Source organism: Nyctereutes procyonoides, unplaced genomic scaffold (genome assembly GCF_905146905.1).
Source record: "Nyctereutes procyonoides isolate TBG_1078 unplaced genomic scaffold, NYPRO_anot_genome, whole genome shotgun sequence".
Classification (NCBI taxonomy): domain Eukaryota; kingdom Metazoa; phylum Chordata; class Mammalia; order Carnivora; family Canidae; genus Nyctereutes; species Nyctereutes procyonoides.
In genome coordinates, this window is record NW_026575034.1 from 21,297,694 (window position 1) to 21,312,103 (window position 14,410).

Sequence of the window (14,410 nt, forward strand, 5' to 3'; positions counted from 1 at the left end):
AGACACTATATGGTTAGATCATGTTTTAGTTAACCTATTCTGCCAATTTATGCCTTATAATTGGAGATCTAACCTAGTTAAATTTAAAGTCATTATTGATAAGGGAGAACTTCTGCCATTTTACGAATTGTCTTCTACATGTCTTATATCTTTTGTATTCCTGAATTTCTCAATTCTATGTGTTATACAAATATTTTATTGTATACTATTTTGATTCCCTTCTTTTTTTCCCTCATATATATATATATATGAGGAAACAATATATACATTTTTTGGAGATTATAATTAACATATTAATTTATAATAATTTTGTTTGAATTGATATCAATATAGTTTCAATAGTATTCAAAATACTTTGCTTTTTATATAGTTCTATTCCCTTTATCTTGTTGTTGTCACAAATTACATTTTTATATGCCCACAACATAAATTTATAATTGTTGTTTTATAGTTGTACTTTAAATTATAAAAAGTCGTTTACTAGTAAATTTATAATTGTATTTTTAAAAGGCTAAAAACATTAATTTCACTGTAGTTAATGTGCAAAGTTATATTGATTTCAGGTATTCAAAATAGTGATTCAACAATTCTGTACACTACTCTGTGCTCATAACAATAGGTGTACTCTTAATTTCCTTCACTTATTTTACCCATCCTCCCTTGCACTTTTCCTCTCCTAACGTCAGTTTGTTCTCATTGATAAGAGTCTGTTTTTTGGTTTCTTTTTCCTTTGATAATTTGTTTTGTTTCTTAAATTTCACATATGGGGACACTTTGGTGGCTCAGTCGGTCAATTATCATACACTTGGTTTTGGCTTAGCTCATGATCTCAGGGTCATGGGATCTAGCCTCATGCCAGGCTCCATGCTCAGCAGGCAGTCTGACAGTCTCTCTCTCTCTCTCTCTCTCTCTCTCCCTCTGTCCCTACCCCCATGACTCTATCTCTCGTAAACAAACAAATAAGTAAATCTTTAAAAAAAATTCCACATAGGAGTGAAATCATATGGTGTTTGTCTTTCTCTGACTGGATTATTTCACTTAGCATTGTACTCTCTTGATCCATCTCTATTGTTGCAAATGGCAAGACTTCATTCTTTATATTATAAAGGGTGAGTAGAATTCCATTGTATGGATATATACCACATCTTCTTTATCCATTTATTTATCCATGAGCACTTGACTGTGTTCATAATTTGGCTATTGTAAATAATACTAGAATAAACATTGGGGCACATATATTTTTTTGAACTAGAATTTTCATATTCTTTGGGCTAATACCCAGCAGTGGAATTACTGGATCACATGGTAATTCTGTTTTTAAGTTTTTTAGAAATATTCATACTGTTTTTTCACAGGTGCTGTACCAGTTTGCACTCCCACCAACAGTGAATGAGTGTTCTTTTTTCTCCACATCTTCACCAACACTTATTTCTTGAGTTTTTGATTTTAGTCATTCTGATAGGTATGAGGTGATATCTCATTGTGGTTTGATTTGCATTTCTTTGATGATTAGTGATTAGATGATTAATTATATTTTATACATACACATGTTGTAAACTTTACTTATGTACATTCAACTTTCTTTCGAAAAAGGAAAGTTTTATTCAGCCGAAACATCCACTGTTAGCATTAGCCACTTTCCCTAAATGATAAATTTCTCCAAATATTAAATAATACCATATATCAGCATTGTTAAAATTTATTAAATTCTCTTATTACTGCTACTCAATTGGAGAATGTTCTCCTGTTTTTCTTTTTTTTTGGTATATTTTTTATTGGAGTTCAATTTGCCAACATATAGCATAACACCCAGTACTCATCCTGCTAAGTGCCCCCCTCAGTGCCCATCACCAAGTCACCCCAACCCACCCACCCGCTTCCCTTTCCACCAACCCTTGTTCGTTTCCCAGAGTTAGGTGTCTCTCATGTTCTGTCACCCCCTCTGAAATTTATCACTCATTTTCTCTCCTTTCCCCTTTATTCCCTTTCACTATTTTTTATATTCCCCCAATGAATGAGACCATACAATGTTTGTCCTTCTCCGATTGACTTACTTCACTCAGCATAATATCCTCCAGTTCCATCCACATCAGAGCAAACTGTGGGTATTTGTCGTTTCTAATGGCTGAGTAATATTCCATTGTATACATAAACCACAGCTTCTTTATCCATTCATCTTTCGATGGACACCGAGGCTCCTTCCACAGTTTGGCTATTGTGGACACTGCTGCTAGAAACATCGGGGTGCAGGTGTCCCGGCGTTTCATTGCATCTGAATCTTTGGGGTAAATCCCTAAAAGTGCAATTGCTGGGTCGTAGGGCAGGTCTATTTTTAATTCTTTGAGGAACCTCCACACAGTTTTCCAGAGAGGCTGCACCAATTCACATTCCCGCCAGCAGTGCAAGAGGGTTTCCCTTTCTCCACATCCAACATTTGTTGTTTCCCATCTTGTTAATGTTCACCATTCTCACTGGTGTGAGGTGGCATCTCATTGTGGTTTGGATTTGTATTTCCCTGATGGCAAGTGATGCGGAGCATTTCCTCCTGTGCTTGTTGGCCATGTCTATGTCTTCTCCTGTGAAATTTCTGTTCACGTCTTTTTCCCATTTCATGATTGGATTGTTTGTTTCTTTGCTAAGTTCTTATAGATCTTGGATACTAGCTCTTTATCTGATACGTCCTTTGCAAATATCTTCTCCCATTCTGTAGGTTGTCTTTTTTTGTTAACTGCTTCTTTTGCTGTGCAGAAGCTTTTTATCTTGATGAAGTCCCAATAATTCTTTTTTGCTTTTCTTTTCCTTGCCTTCATAGGAGTATCTTGCAAGAGGTTGCTGTGGCCAAGTTCCAACACTCTGTGTTCTCTTCTAGGATTTTGATGGATTCTTGTCTCACATTTAGATCTTTCATCCATTTTGAGTTTGTGTATGGTGTAAGAGAGTGGTCTAGTTTCATTCTTCTGCATGTGGCTGTCCAATTTTCCCAGCACCATTTATTGAAGAGACTGTCCTTTTTCCAGAGGATAGTCTTTCCTGCTTTGTTGAATATTAGTTGACCATAGAGTTGAGGGGCCATTTCTGGGTTCTCTATTCTGTTCCATTGATCTATGTGTCTGTTTTTGTGCCAGTACCACACTGTCTTGATGACCACAGCTTTGTAGTACAACCTGAAATCTGGCATTGTGATGCCCCCAGATATGGTTTTCTTTTTTAATATTCCCCTAGCTATTCGGGGTCTTTTCTGATTTCACACAGATCTTAAGATTATTTGTTCTAACTCTCTGAAGAAAGTCCATGGTATTTTGATAGGGAGTGTACTGAATGTGTAAATTGCCGTAGGTAACATGGACATTTTCACAATATTAATTCTTCCAATCCATGAGCATGGAATATTTTTCCATCTCTTTGTGTCTTCCTCAATTTTTTTCAGAAGTGCTCTGTAGTTTTTAGGGTATAGATCCTTTACCTCTTTAGTTAGGTTTATTCCTAGGTATCTTATGCTTTTGGGTGCAATTGTAAATGGGATTGACTCCTTAATTTCTCTTTCTTCAGTCTCATTGTTAGTGTATAAAATGCCACTGATTTCTGGGCTTTGATTTTGTATCATGCCACACTGCTGAATTGCTGTATGAGTTCTAACAACCTGGGGGTGGAGTCTTTTGGGTTTTCTATGTAGAGTGTCATGTTATCTGCAAAGAGGGAGAGTTTGGCTTCTTCTTTGCCATTTTGAATGCCTTTTATTTCTTTTTGTTGTCTGACTGCTGAGGCTAGAACTTCTAGTGCTATGTTGAATAGCAGTGGTGACAGTAGACATCCCTATAATGTTCCTAAACTTAGGGGATAGTCTCCCAGTGTTCCCCCATTGAGAATGATATTTGATATGGGCTTTTAATAGATGTACTGTAAGATCCTGAGGAATGTTCCCTCTATCCCTACACTCTGAAGAGTTCTGATCAGGAATGAATGCTGTATTTTGTCAAATGCTTTCTCTGCATCTATTGAGAAGATCATATGGTTCCTGTTTTTTTCTCTTGTTGATATGATCTAAAACATTGATTGCTTTATGAGTGTTGAACCAGCCTTGCATCTGGGGATAAATCCCACTTGGTCATGGTGAATAATCTTCTTAATGTATTGTTGTGTCCTATTAGCTAGTATCTTGGTGAGAATTTTAGCATCTGTGTTCATCAGGGATATTGGTCTATAATTCTCCTTTTTTGGTTGGACTTTGTCTGGTTTTGGAATTAAGGTGATGCAGGCATCATAGAACAAGTTTGGTAATATTCCACCCCTTTTTATATTTCGGAACAGCTTTAGTAGAATAGGTATGGTTACTTCTTTCAACGTGTGATAGAATTCTCCTGGGAAGCCATCTGGCCCTGGACTTTTGTGTCTTGGGAGGTATTTGATGACTGCCTCAATTTCCTCCCTGGTTATTGGCCTGGTCAGGTTTTCTATTTCTTCCTGTTCCAGTTTTAGTAGTTTGTGGTTTTCCAGAAATGCGTGCATTTCTTCTAGATTGCCTAATTTATTGGCATATAGCCAATAAGTTTTTAAAATCGTTTGTATTTCCTTGGTATTGGTGGTGATCTCTCCTTTTTCATTCATGATTTTATTAATTTGAGTCTTTTCTCTTTTGTTTTTAATAAGGTTGGCTAATGGTTTATCTATCTTATTTATTCTTTCAAAGAACAAACTCCTGATTTTGTTGATCTGTTCCACAGTTCTTCTGGTCTCTATTTCAATGAGTTCTGCTTGAAACTTTATGAACTCTCTTCTTCTGTTGGGTGTAGGTTCTATTTGCTGTTCTTTCTACAGCTCCTTTAGGTGCAAGGTTAGCTTGTGTATTTGAGTTTTTCCAATTTTTTGAGGGACACTTGTATTGCGATGTATTTCTCTCTCAGGACTGCTTTTGCTGTATCCCAAAGATTTTGAATGGTTGTATCTTCATTTTCATTAGTTTCCTTGAATCTTTGTATTTCTTCTCTAATTTCCTGGTTGAGTGTTTCATCTTTTAGCAAGATGCTCTTTAACCTCCACGTGTTTGAATTTCTTCCAAATGTCTTCTTGTGATTGAGTTCAAGTTTCAAAACAATAAGGTCTGAAAATATGCTGGGGACAATCCCAATCTTTTGGTATTGGTTGAGACCTGTTTTGTGACCCAGTATGTGGTCTATTCTGGAGAAAGTTCCATGTGCACTTGACAAGAATGTGTATTCAGTAGCTTTTGGGTGTAAAATTCTGTAAATATCTGTGAAATCTGTTTGGTCCAGTATATCATTTAAGCTCTTGTTTCTTTGGAGTTGTTGTGCTTAGAAGAGATGTCATTTGCAGAAAGCATCGTGTTGAAGTCTCCCAGTATTAGTGTATTGTTATCTAAGTATGTCTTTACTTTGGTTATTAATTCATTGATATACTTGGCAGTTCCCACATTAGGGGTATAAATATTCAGATTGTTAGGTCCTCTTGTTGAATAAATCCTTTAAGTATGATACAGTGTCCCTCTTCACCTTTTACTACAGTCTTCGGGATAAACTTTAGTTTGTCTGATATAAGGATGGCTACCCCTGCTTTTCTTTGAGGACCATTTGAATGGTACATGGTTCTCCAACCTTTTATTTTCAGGCTGTAGGTGTCCTTACATCTAAAATGAGTCTCTTGTAGACAGCAAATAGATAGGTCTTGCCTTTTATCCAGTGTGATGCCCTGCATTTTTGATGGGATAATTTAGCCCATTCACATTCAGAGTTACTATTGAAAGGTATGGATTTAGTGTCATCATAATACCTACTCAGTCCCTGTTTTTGTGAATTATTTCTTTGGGCTTCCTCTTTCTTTTATAGGGTCCCCCTTAATATTTCTTCCAGAGCTGGTTTGGTGGTCACATAGTCTTTCAGTTTCTGCCTATCTTGGAAACTCTTTATCTCTTCTTCTAATCTGAATGAGAGCCTTGCTGCATAGAGTATTCTTGGCTGTGTGTTCTTCTCATTTAGAACCCTGAATATATCCTGCCAGCCCTTTCTGGCCTGCCATGTCTCTGTGGAGAGGGCTGCTGTTAATCTAATATTTCTCTCCATATAAGTTAGGGATCTCTTGTCTCCTGATGCTTTAAGGATTTTCTCTTTATCTTTGGAATTTGCAAGTTACTATTAAATGTCGAGGTGTTGAATGGTTTTTATTGATTTTAGGGGGGGATATCTCTATCTCCTGGATCTGAATGCCTGTTTCCCTCCCTAAATTAGGGATGTTCTCAGCTATGATTTGTTCTAATACCCTTTCTGGTCCTCTGTCCCTTTCAGCACCCTCTGGGACCTGAATTAGATGTAGATTTTTCCTTCTGAGGCTTTTATTTCCCTTACCTTTTCCTCATGATTGTTTTTCTCTTTTTCTTCTGCTTCCTTCCTTGCCATCAACTTGTCTTCTATGTCACTCACTCGTTCTTCTACATCATTAACCTTTGTTGTTAGGGCCTCCAGTTTGGATTGCATCTCATTTAATTGATTTTTAATTTCGGCCTGATTAGATCTAACTTCTGCAGTCATGAAGTCTCTTGAAACCTTTATGCTTTATCCAAAGCCACAATCAGCTTTATAATTGTGCTTCTGAATTGCCTTTTTGACATCGAATTGTAATCCAAATTCTGCAACTCTGTGGCAGAGAGTACTGTTTCTGATTCTTTCTTTTGTTATGAGTTCTTCTTTCTAGTCATTTTGTTCCATGCGGAGTGGCTAAAAAGGAAATATACTGGAAAAAGGAAGAAAAAATAAAAAAAAGAAAAAACAGAAAACAAAACAAAAGAAAACAAGGAGGGGTATCCTCTGGTTCTGTATACTGTAAATCCTATGACTTGTGCTGGAGCTTTCTAGTGCTGCTTGGCCAAGAACTTGCTCTTCCCGTATCCTCCCAGCTGGTCTTCTTGGGGAGGGTCCTGCTGTGCTGATTCTTAGGTGTGTGTACCTGAGGGAGTTGCCCCACCTCCTGCCAGGTACGTGGCTTAGTGGAAGCTGTTTATCTTGTGAGGCCCCTGTTCCCTGGTGGCCCCGCTCTGTCCCTGGCACCGGGTGACACCAGGAGGGAGAACAACACTAGCGGCGGCCAGCTCTCCAGCCCTGGAGTCAGCACCTAAGGTAACTACCACGGTCTCCGAGTCTGGAGGGGCCTGGATGCTGGGGGAGGTGGGGGGTGGGTGCTGATCTGCACATCTCAGGGTGCCCGGTGGCAGGAGCATCCTCACTGTCCTGTGCTCTCCCCGCCTCCGCCTGTCCCCGGGGAGCACTGGATCCTGGGCTGTGTCCCCCAGGCCCTGGGTTCGGGGACCTGAGCTCCTCCTGAGGCCAGGCAGGGCTCGCGCACCAGCCCTTTACCGAGATCATCCCGCGGTGTGTGCCTCGCTCTCCTCTGGGGCGCACTTCCTCTGTTAGTGACCCAGGAACCTGGAGGCTCCACTGCCCCTCCTGTGGTTCTGCCCGAGTTCCCTGTGAGTACCTTTCCATCTGGGATGAATGCAGCGTGGATTTTTAAAGTTCCTGCCTCTCCGGGACAGGGCTTTCCTGTCCTGGAGGCTCTCGCTGTCTGACCTTAGCCAGGCTCCTCGTGGGGGCCCCTCCCCCACTGGATTAAAATTTTTTTTTTAATTTTATTTATTTATTTTATTTTATTTTTTTAAATTTTTTTCCCTGACTTTCTACCTTCTTAGAAGCGCAAACCCTTCTCTCTGTAGCATTTTAGCTGTTCTCTCTTTAAATCTCAGGTCGAATTCATAGGTTTTCAGGATGATTTGAAAGTTATCTAGGTAAGTTGGTGGGGACAGGTGACTTGGGAATCCTACTTCTCCACCATCTTGCCCTGCCTCTGAATGTCTCTTTCTTATAAAGAGATTCAAATGACAAATAAATGTGTTAATCTGTTGAAAGGGATTCAGGTGAGTATAATGAATTTCTTAGCCCAATTCACTTAATTTTATTATGGTATTTTGTGATGTCTATAGTCAAATATTATCATGGAAAAATATAGGTGCATGTTTACTAACCAAAGCAGAGGGCTTTTAAAACAATTTTTGGTATGCAATTTCAATTTCTTGACAATAAGAAGTTAGTTTAAGCTTATTTAAAAAGCAGTAATGAAATGCCCTTTTTGCAGGCCACCATACATTTACTGGAAGTTTTTTTTGTTCCAATGATGGCTTTAACACGTATTTGGGAACTTTGTCAACATCCAACTATTGTCCAGATCACTTTCAATTTTATTTTTTTGTCAAAACTCATGATCCTCTCCAAAACAGTTCTCTCCTCTTTCAAGTCTAAGAGATGAGCACATTTCTAATCATCTGTGATCATCCATCATGGTGTGATACCTGCCCACTTGTCCAATGTTTTCACGTTTCCTATTGCAGCCAGAAGCTGGATGTTGAGAAACTGTTGTAGCAGAAATTCTGAAGTCTGCTGGAAGGCCTTGATTTACTGTTTTGGAGTTAGCTTCCACCATGGCTTTCAGCTGATCTTCATTTAAAACAGATTTGGGTCTTCCTACAGGGTCATTTTTCAGACTCAGCTCTCCAAAACAAAAATTTCATGCCACCACTCTATAGACCTTTTACTAACAGAGCCTTCTCAAAAGATAGACTTGATGTTTCTACTTACTATAGATGCATTGTATCCTTGTTTAAGATCATATAAAAAAAAGTATTCAGAAATCTTTCAAAGATACGATAATGTTCACATCAGTAAAAGGTGATGATTTATCTTAGATGTTTATTTTTAGAAGTTTCCTATTAATAAGTACATAACCACAGAGACAAGATTTACATGCAACAGGAACCTGTTAGTTGTAATCGAGTCATGATTTGGTGGCCATCTTCATTTTCCTGGCTCAAGTTGCACACTTGCTTCTTTCTGGCAGGAGCAGTGGTGGTGGCAGCAGTGGCTCAGGCTCCTCCCTTTGTATTTCAGTGGCCTGACCTCTGCCCACGCCATGCCTCTTGGCCAGACCAAGGCTATTCTTTGTTTCTTTATATGGATTTGAGTTACTGTTTAGAGTCCTTTTATGTCATCCTAAAGGACTCACACCTTTTGCGTTTTTTGGTAGGGTAGCTCTACTAGTTATGAATTCTGTTTTTATTTTTTTGGGAATTGGCAGGGAATATTTTAACTCTCCTTTATTTTGAAGGATAATTTTACCAGATACAGAAATATTGGTTGAGATTTTTTTCTTTTAGCACTTTTAATTTGCCATCCTACTGACTTCTAGTCTCCATGTTTTTTTTTTTAAGATTTTATTTATTTATTTGAGAGAGAGAGAAAAAGAGAGAGGAGGGGCAGGGGCAAGTAGGGGAAGGGGCAGAAGGAGGGAGAGAGAGAATTTCAAGCAGATGCCACCTGGAGCATAGAGCCTGATACATGGCTTGATCCCACAACCCTGAGATTGTGACCTGAGCTGAAACTAAGAGTCAGATGCCCAACTGACTGAGCCACCCAGGTGCCCCTAGTCTCCATGGTTTCTGATAAGAAATCAGCTGTTAGTCTTATTGAGGCTCTCTTAAGACCTTTCTCTTGCTACCATCATGATTCTTTTTCTTTGTCTTCTTAAAGTTTGATTATAATATGTCTCATTGTAGATCTCACTGAGTTTACACTAAAATAATTTATTGAACTCTGAATGGATAGATTCAAATCTTTCACCAAATTTGGGAAGCTTTTTGTAACTATTTCTTCAAATATTCCTTTTTCTTTTTTCTCCTTCTGCCATTCTCATTATGTGTGTGTTGATGTGATTTATTAGTGTCCTACAGGTCTTTTAGGTTCTGTCCACTTTTCTTCATTCTATTTTTTCTGCTTCTCATTTTGGTTAATCCCAATGGATTCTTCAGTTTAATAAATTCTTTATTCTGCCTGCTTAAATCTGCTATTGCATCCATCTAGTGAGATTTAATTGAGTTATTGTGCTTTTCAAGTCCAGAATTTTTATATGGTCTCTTTATATAATTTCTTTCCTGTTAGTGACATTCTTGATTTGGTGAGATATTGTTATATTGGTTTGCTCTAGTTTTTTATTCATGGTATTCTTCTGCTCATTAAAAATGTTTAAGACAGTTTCTATTAATTCCTTTTCTTATGCCTGTGTATAAGACATATTTCTTATTTCTTTGCATACCTCATAATTTTTGGTTAAAAGTGAACATTTTGAATATTATAATGTAGCAACTGTGGAATTCAAATTCTCCCCCTCTGGAATTTGTGGGACCCTGGGATGAAAGGAGTCCTTTAGGATGAAATGAAAGGACACTAAACAGTGACTCCTTGTGGTGGTGCTCTTGCTTTTTAGTGATTCCACACAAATTTTGTAAAGGCTGTTGTTTTTGTTTTTGTTTTTGTTTTTGTAGTTACTAAAGTCTCTATGGACTAGCTTAGTGGTCAGCTAGATTCAACAGAAATTTCTTTAATTGTCTAGAATGAAAAACTTCCATTCTTTGCAGGTGGGCTCTGTGTGTGTTAAAGCATACCTTCAACAGTCAGCTAGGCACTTTGCAATGCTACCTTAGTATTGATTTTCTGCTTGCACAGAGACCAAGGGTCAGCAGAGATAAGAGTTAAGGGCCTTCTCAGGTCTTTTCTGAGCATGCATTAAGTCCTGGACATGTTTGAGGCTTTCTAGATTCCCAGGAATACAGGAGAACTTTTCAAAGTAAGCCCCTATTCCAATGAGACCTCTCACTCCCTAGCCTTCCTCCAACATTTTTGGTGTATCTATTGCTTCCCCAACTATCATTCCTTCTCTCAGGTGGCAGAGGCTAATCCATTTGTCTTTAAATGTTTTGACAAATATTCATAAGTAGCTACCACCTAATCCTGGGGAAGTTCTGAGTTATGTAAAATAAAAGCAACCTCCGTGCACCTATCCTCAGGAAACCACAAGATAGGTCAAAGCAAACAACTATAATTCTTTGAGAACAAGGTCTGCTCTGCTTCTTTCAGTTCCGTGGATCTACATGGGTAACATGGGCTACCATTTTCAAGAGCACTGCTGAACTAAAGAGGGAGGGATGAAGCCAGGGTGAGTTAAAATGTCACAGAGCTCTCCTACTTAGATTCAACCACCTTTTCCTTGACTAAGTGTTCACCTGTTTGCTGCAAATCTTTGACTAGTTTCCGAGGTTCTGATAAAGCTGATTCTAGTAGTTTGGGATAGATTATTTGCTGTTTTTGTGGGGGAACAAGCTCTGTAGTTCCTTAGTCTACTATTTCACTGAAGTCACCGGAAAGGGTTTTGGTTCCTAGTTGTTATATGATTGTCTGGCAGACTTTGCTGAAGTATGCACAGCTTCTTGAGTGCCCAGGCCTTGCAGTGCACTCATCTTCCCAAGTACCCAGCTTCTGTAGTGCTTGGCAGCCAGCAGTGCCCAGTGGCCAGGTGCTTCATGCACCATCTCCCTGGAGTGGGTTTATGGCAAAGCATCTGGCAAGGTACTTTCTTGTGAACAACTGTCCTCAGCGTCCTAGAATGTGGATTTCCAGCAATTTCAACTCCACTGATATACCATTACAACAACTTCTTTTCTATTCAGTGTACTACCTTGTTCCCTCTCTGACAGGAAATGATTCTCAGCTCAGGATGGGTCTTCCTGGGCAATCTGTCTTATCTCTAGTGGTAAGGGCTGCTCTTTTCATCTGCTATTGATATATTCTTTGGAGTACTCTTTATTTACTAGCCAATCCCTTGATAATCTGATTCCTTGTTATAGTTGAAAATTATTTATATTTAACTTTCCATATTTAAATTATCATGTGGCAGGCAGCCCCAGTGGCATAGCAGTTTAGTGCTACGTGCAGCCTGGGGCGTGATCCTGGAGACCTGGGATCGAATCCCACGTCGGGCTCCTTGCATGGAGCTCGCTTCTCCCTCTGCCTGTGTCTCTGCCTCTCTCTCTCTCTCTCTCTCTCTCTGTGGCTCTATGAATAAATAAATAAAATCTTAAACAAACAAATAAATAAATAATCATGTGGCTTGTCTCTTCTGATTGTATGCAGAATGATATATTAAAGGAACAAAACACAAAGGATTTAGTAAAGGTTCACAGCCAAATAGAAAAGAATTTTGCTAGTGTTATTGTGAACTATATTAAAAATTAAAAACGTTTATTTTTAAAAAGATTTTATTTATTTATTTGAGAGAGAGATAGCATGAGAGAGAAAGAAAGATCACAAGTAGGGGGGAGGGGTAGAGGAAGAAGCCGACTTCCTGCTGAGCAGGGAGCTTAATGCCTGCCATCTCAGGATCTGGGATTATGACCTGAATGGAAAGTATACATTTAACTAATTGAGCTACCCAAGCACCTCCCAAATTTTTTAAATAGAAGCACATGCTTTAAAAAATCATCAATAATAGGGCAGCTTCGGTGGCTCAGCGGTTTAGCACTGCCTGCAGCCCAGGGCCTGATCCTGGAGACTCTGGATTGAGTCCCATGTCAGGCTCTCTGCATGGTGCCTGCTTCTCCTGCCTGTGTCTCTGCCTCTCTTTCTTTCTCTCTCTCTCTCTCTCTCTCTCTCTCTGTGACTCTATGAATAAATAAATAAAATCTTAAAAAAATAAAAAATCATCAATAATGACTCATAAGTAAAATCCCAAATTATTTAGTAAAATCCAGGGTTATGGTTATCTACTTTCTTTAACAAACCATCATAAACATAGTGGCATAAAATAACATCTGTTTTATCACTCTGACAGATTCTGTGTGTCAGGAGTTTAAAAGGAGTACAATGGAGTGGAGTGCAGTGGCTTCCTTCTACTCAAACAGGTAAAAGTAATCAAGGGGCTAGAGGCTGAAATCAGTGGACGGTGTCTTTGCTCACATGTCTGCTCCTGGGCTGGCATTATTTTAAAACTGGTCTTAATTAGGAGTGTTGACTAGAGGATCTACCCAAGGCCTCTTCATGTGGTTTAGATTTCTCATTGCATAGCAGGTAGATTCTAAGAGGGAGCTTACTGGAGGGAGCATCCAGGGAGGAAACATTCCAAGACATGCAGGCAGATGCTGCATGGCCTTTACTAGTGCAGACTTCTGTCACATTCTATGGATTGTCAGTGGATCACCATGGCCAGCTCGATTCAAGGGGAGGAATTATCAATGTTACATTGCAGTGGGGCATGTGGAATGCAGATGTGTCGTCCTCTTCGTAGTGTGTCATACTCAGTGAGATTTCTGTTTGCCCGAGAAAATCTTTATTTCTCCTTCATTTTTGAAGGCTAATTTTACAGGGTAGAGAATTCTGGTTTGTTGTGTTCTGTCATTCAATTGTTTAAATATTTCACTTTTCTATTTTCTTTCTTGCATATTTTTTGAGGTAAAGTCAGATGTAATTCTTATCTTTGTTCTTCTATAGAAAGGGTGTTTTACCCCTCTGACTTATTTCATTATTTTTTCTTTATCTTTGATTTTTGGTAGTTTGAAAATGATATGCCTAGATGTGGTTTTTGGGGGGCATTTATCCTATTTGGTATTTTCTGAGCTTCCTGGATATGGTTTTGTGTCTGACATTCATTTGGAGGAAATTCTGTCATTATTGCTTCAAATATTTCTTCCTTTCTCTCTTTTTTCTCCTTGTAATCCCATTATATATATATGTTATACCTTTTGTAGTTGTCCCACAGTCATTGGATATTCTTTTTTTTTTTTTTATAAATTAATTTTTATTGGTGTTCAATTTACCAACATACAGAATAACACCCAGTGCTCATCCCGTCAAGTGTCCCCCTCAGTGCCCGTCACCCAATTCACCCCCACCCCCCACCCTCCTCCCCCTCCACCACCCCTAGTTCATTTCCCAGAGTTAGAAGTCTTTATGTTCTGACTCCCTTTCTGATATTTCTCACACATTTCTTCTCCCTTCCCTTATATTCCCTTTCGCTATTATTCATATTCCCCAAATGAATGAGAACATACACTGTTTGTCCTTCTCCGGTTACTGTGGCCAAGTTCAAAAAGGGTGTTGCCTGAGTTCTCCTCTGGGATTTTGATGGAATCTTGTCTCACATTTAGATCTTTCATCCATTTTGAGTTTATCTTTGTGTATGGTGCAAGAGAGTGGTCCAGTTTCATTCTTCTGCATGTGGATGTCCAATTTTCCCAGCACCATTTATTGAAGAGACTGTCTTTCTTCTAGTGGATCGTCTTTCCTCCTTTATTGTATATTAGTTGAGCATAAAGTTCAGGGTCCACTTCTGGGTTCTCTGTTCTGTTCCATTGATCTATGTGTCTGTTTTTGTGCCAGTACCACACTGTCTTGATGAACACAGCTTTGTAGTACAACCTGAAATCTGGCATTGTGATGCCCCCAGCTATGGTTTTCTTTTTTTAAAATTCCCCTGGCTGTTTGGGGTCTTTTCTGATTCCACACAAATCTTAAAATAATTTGTTCTA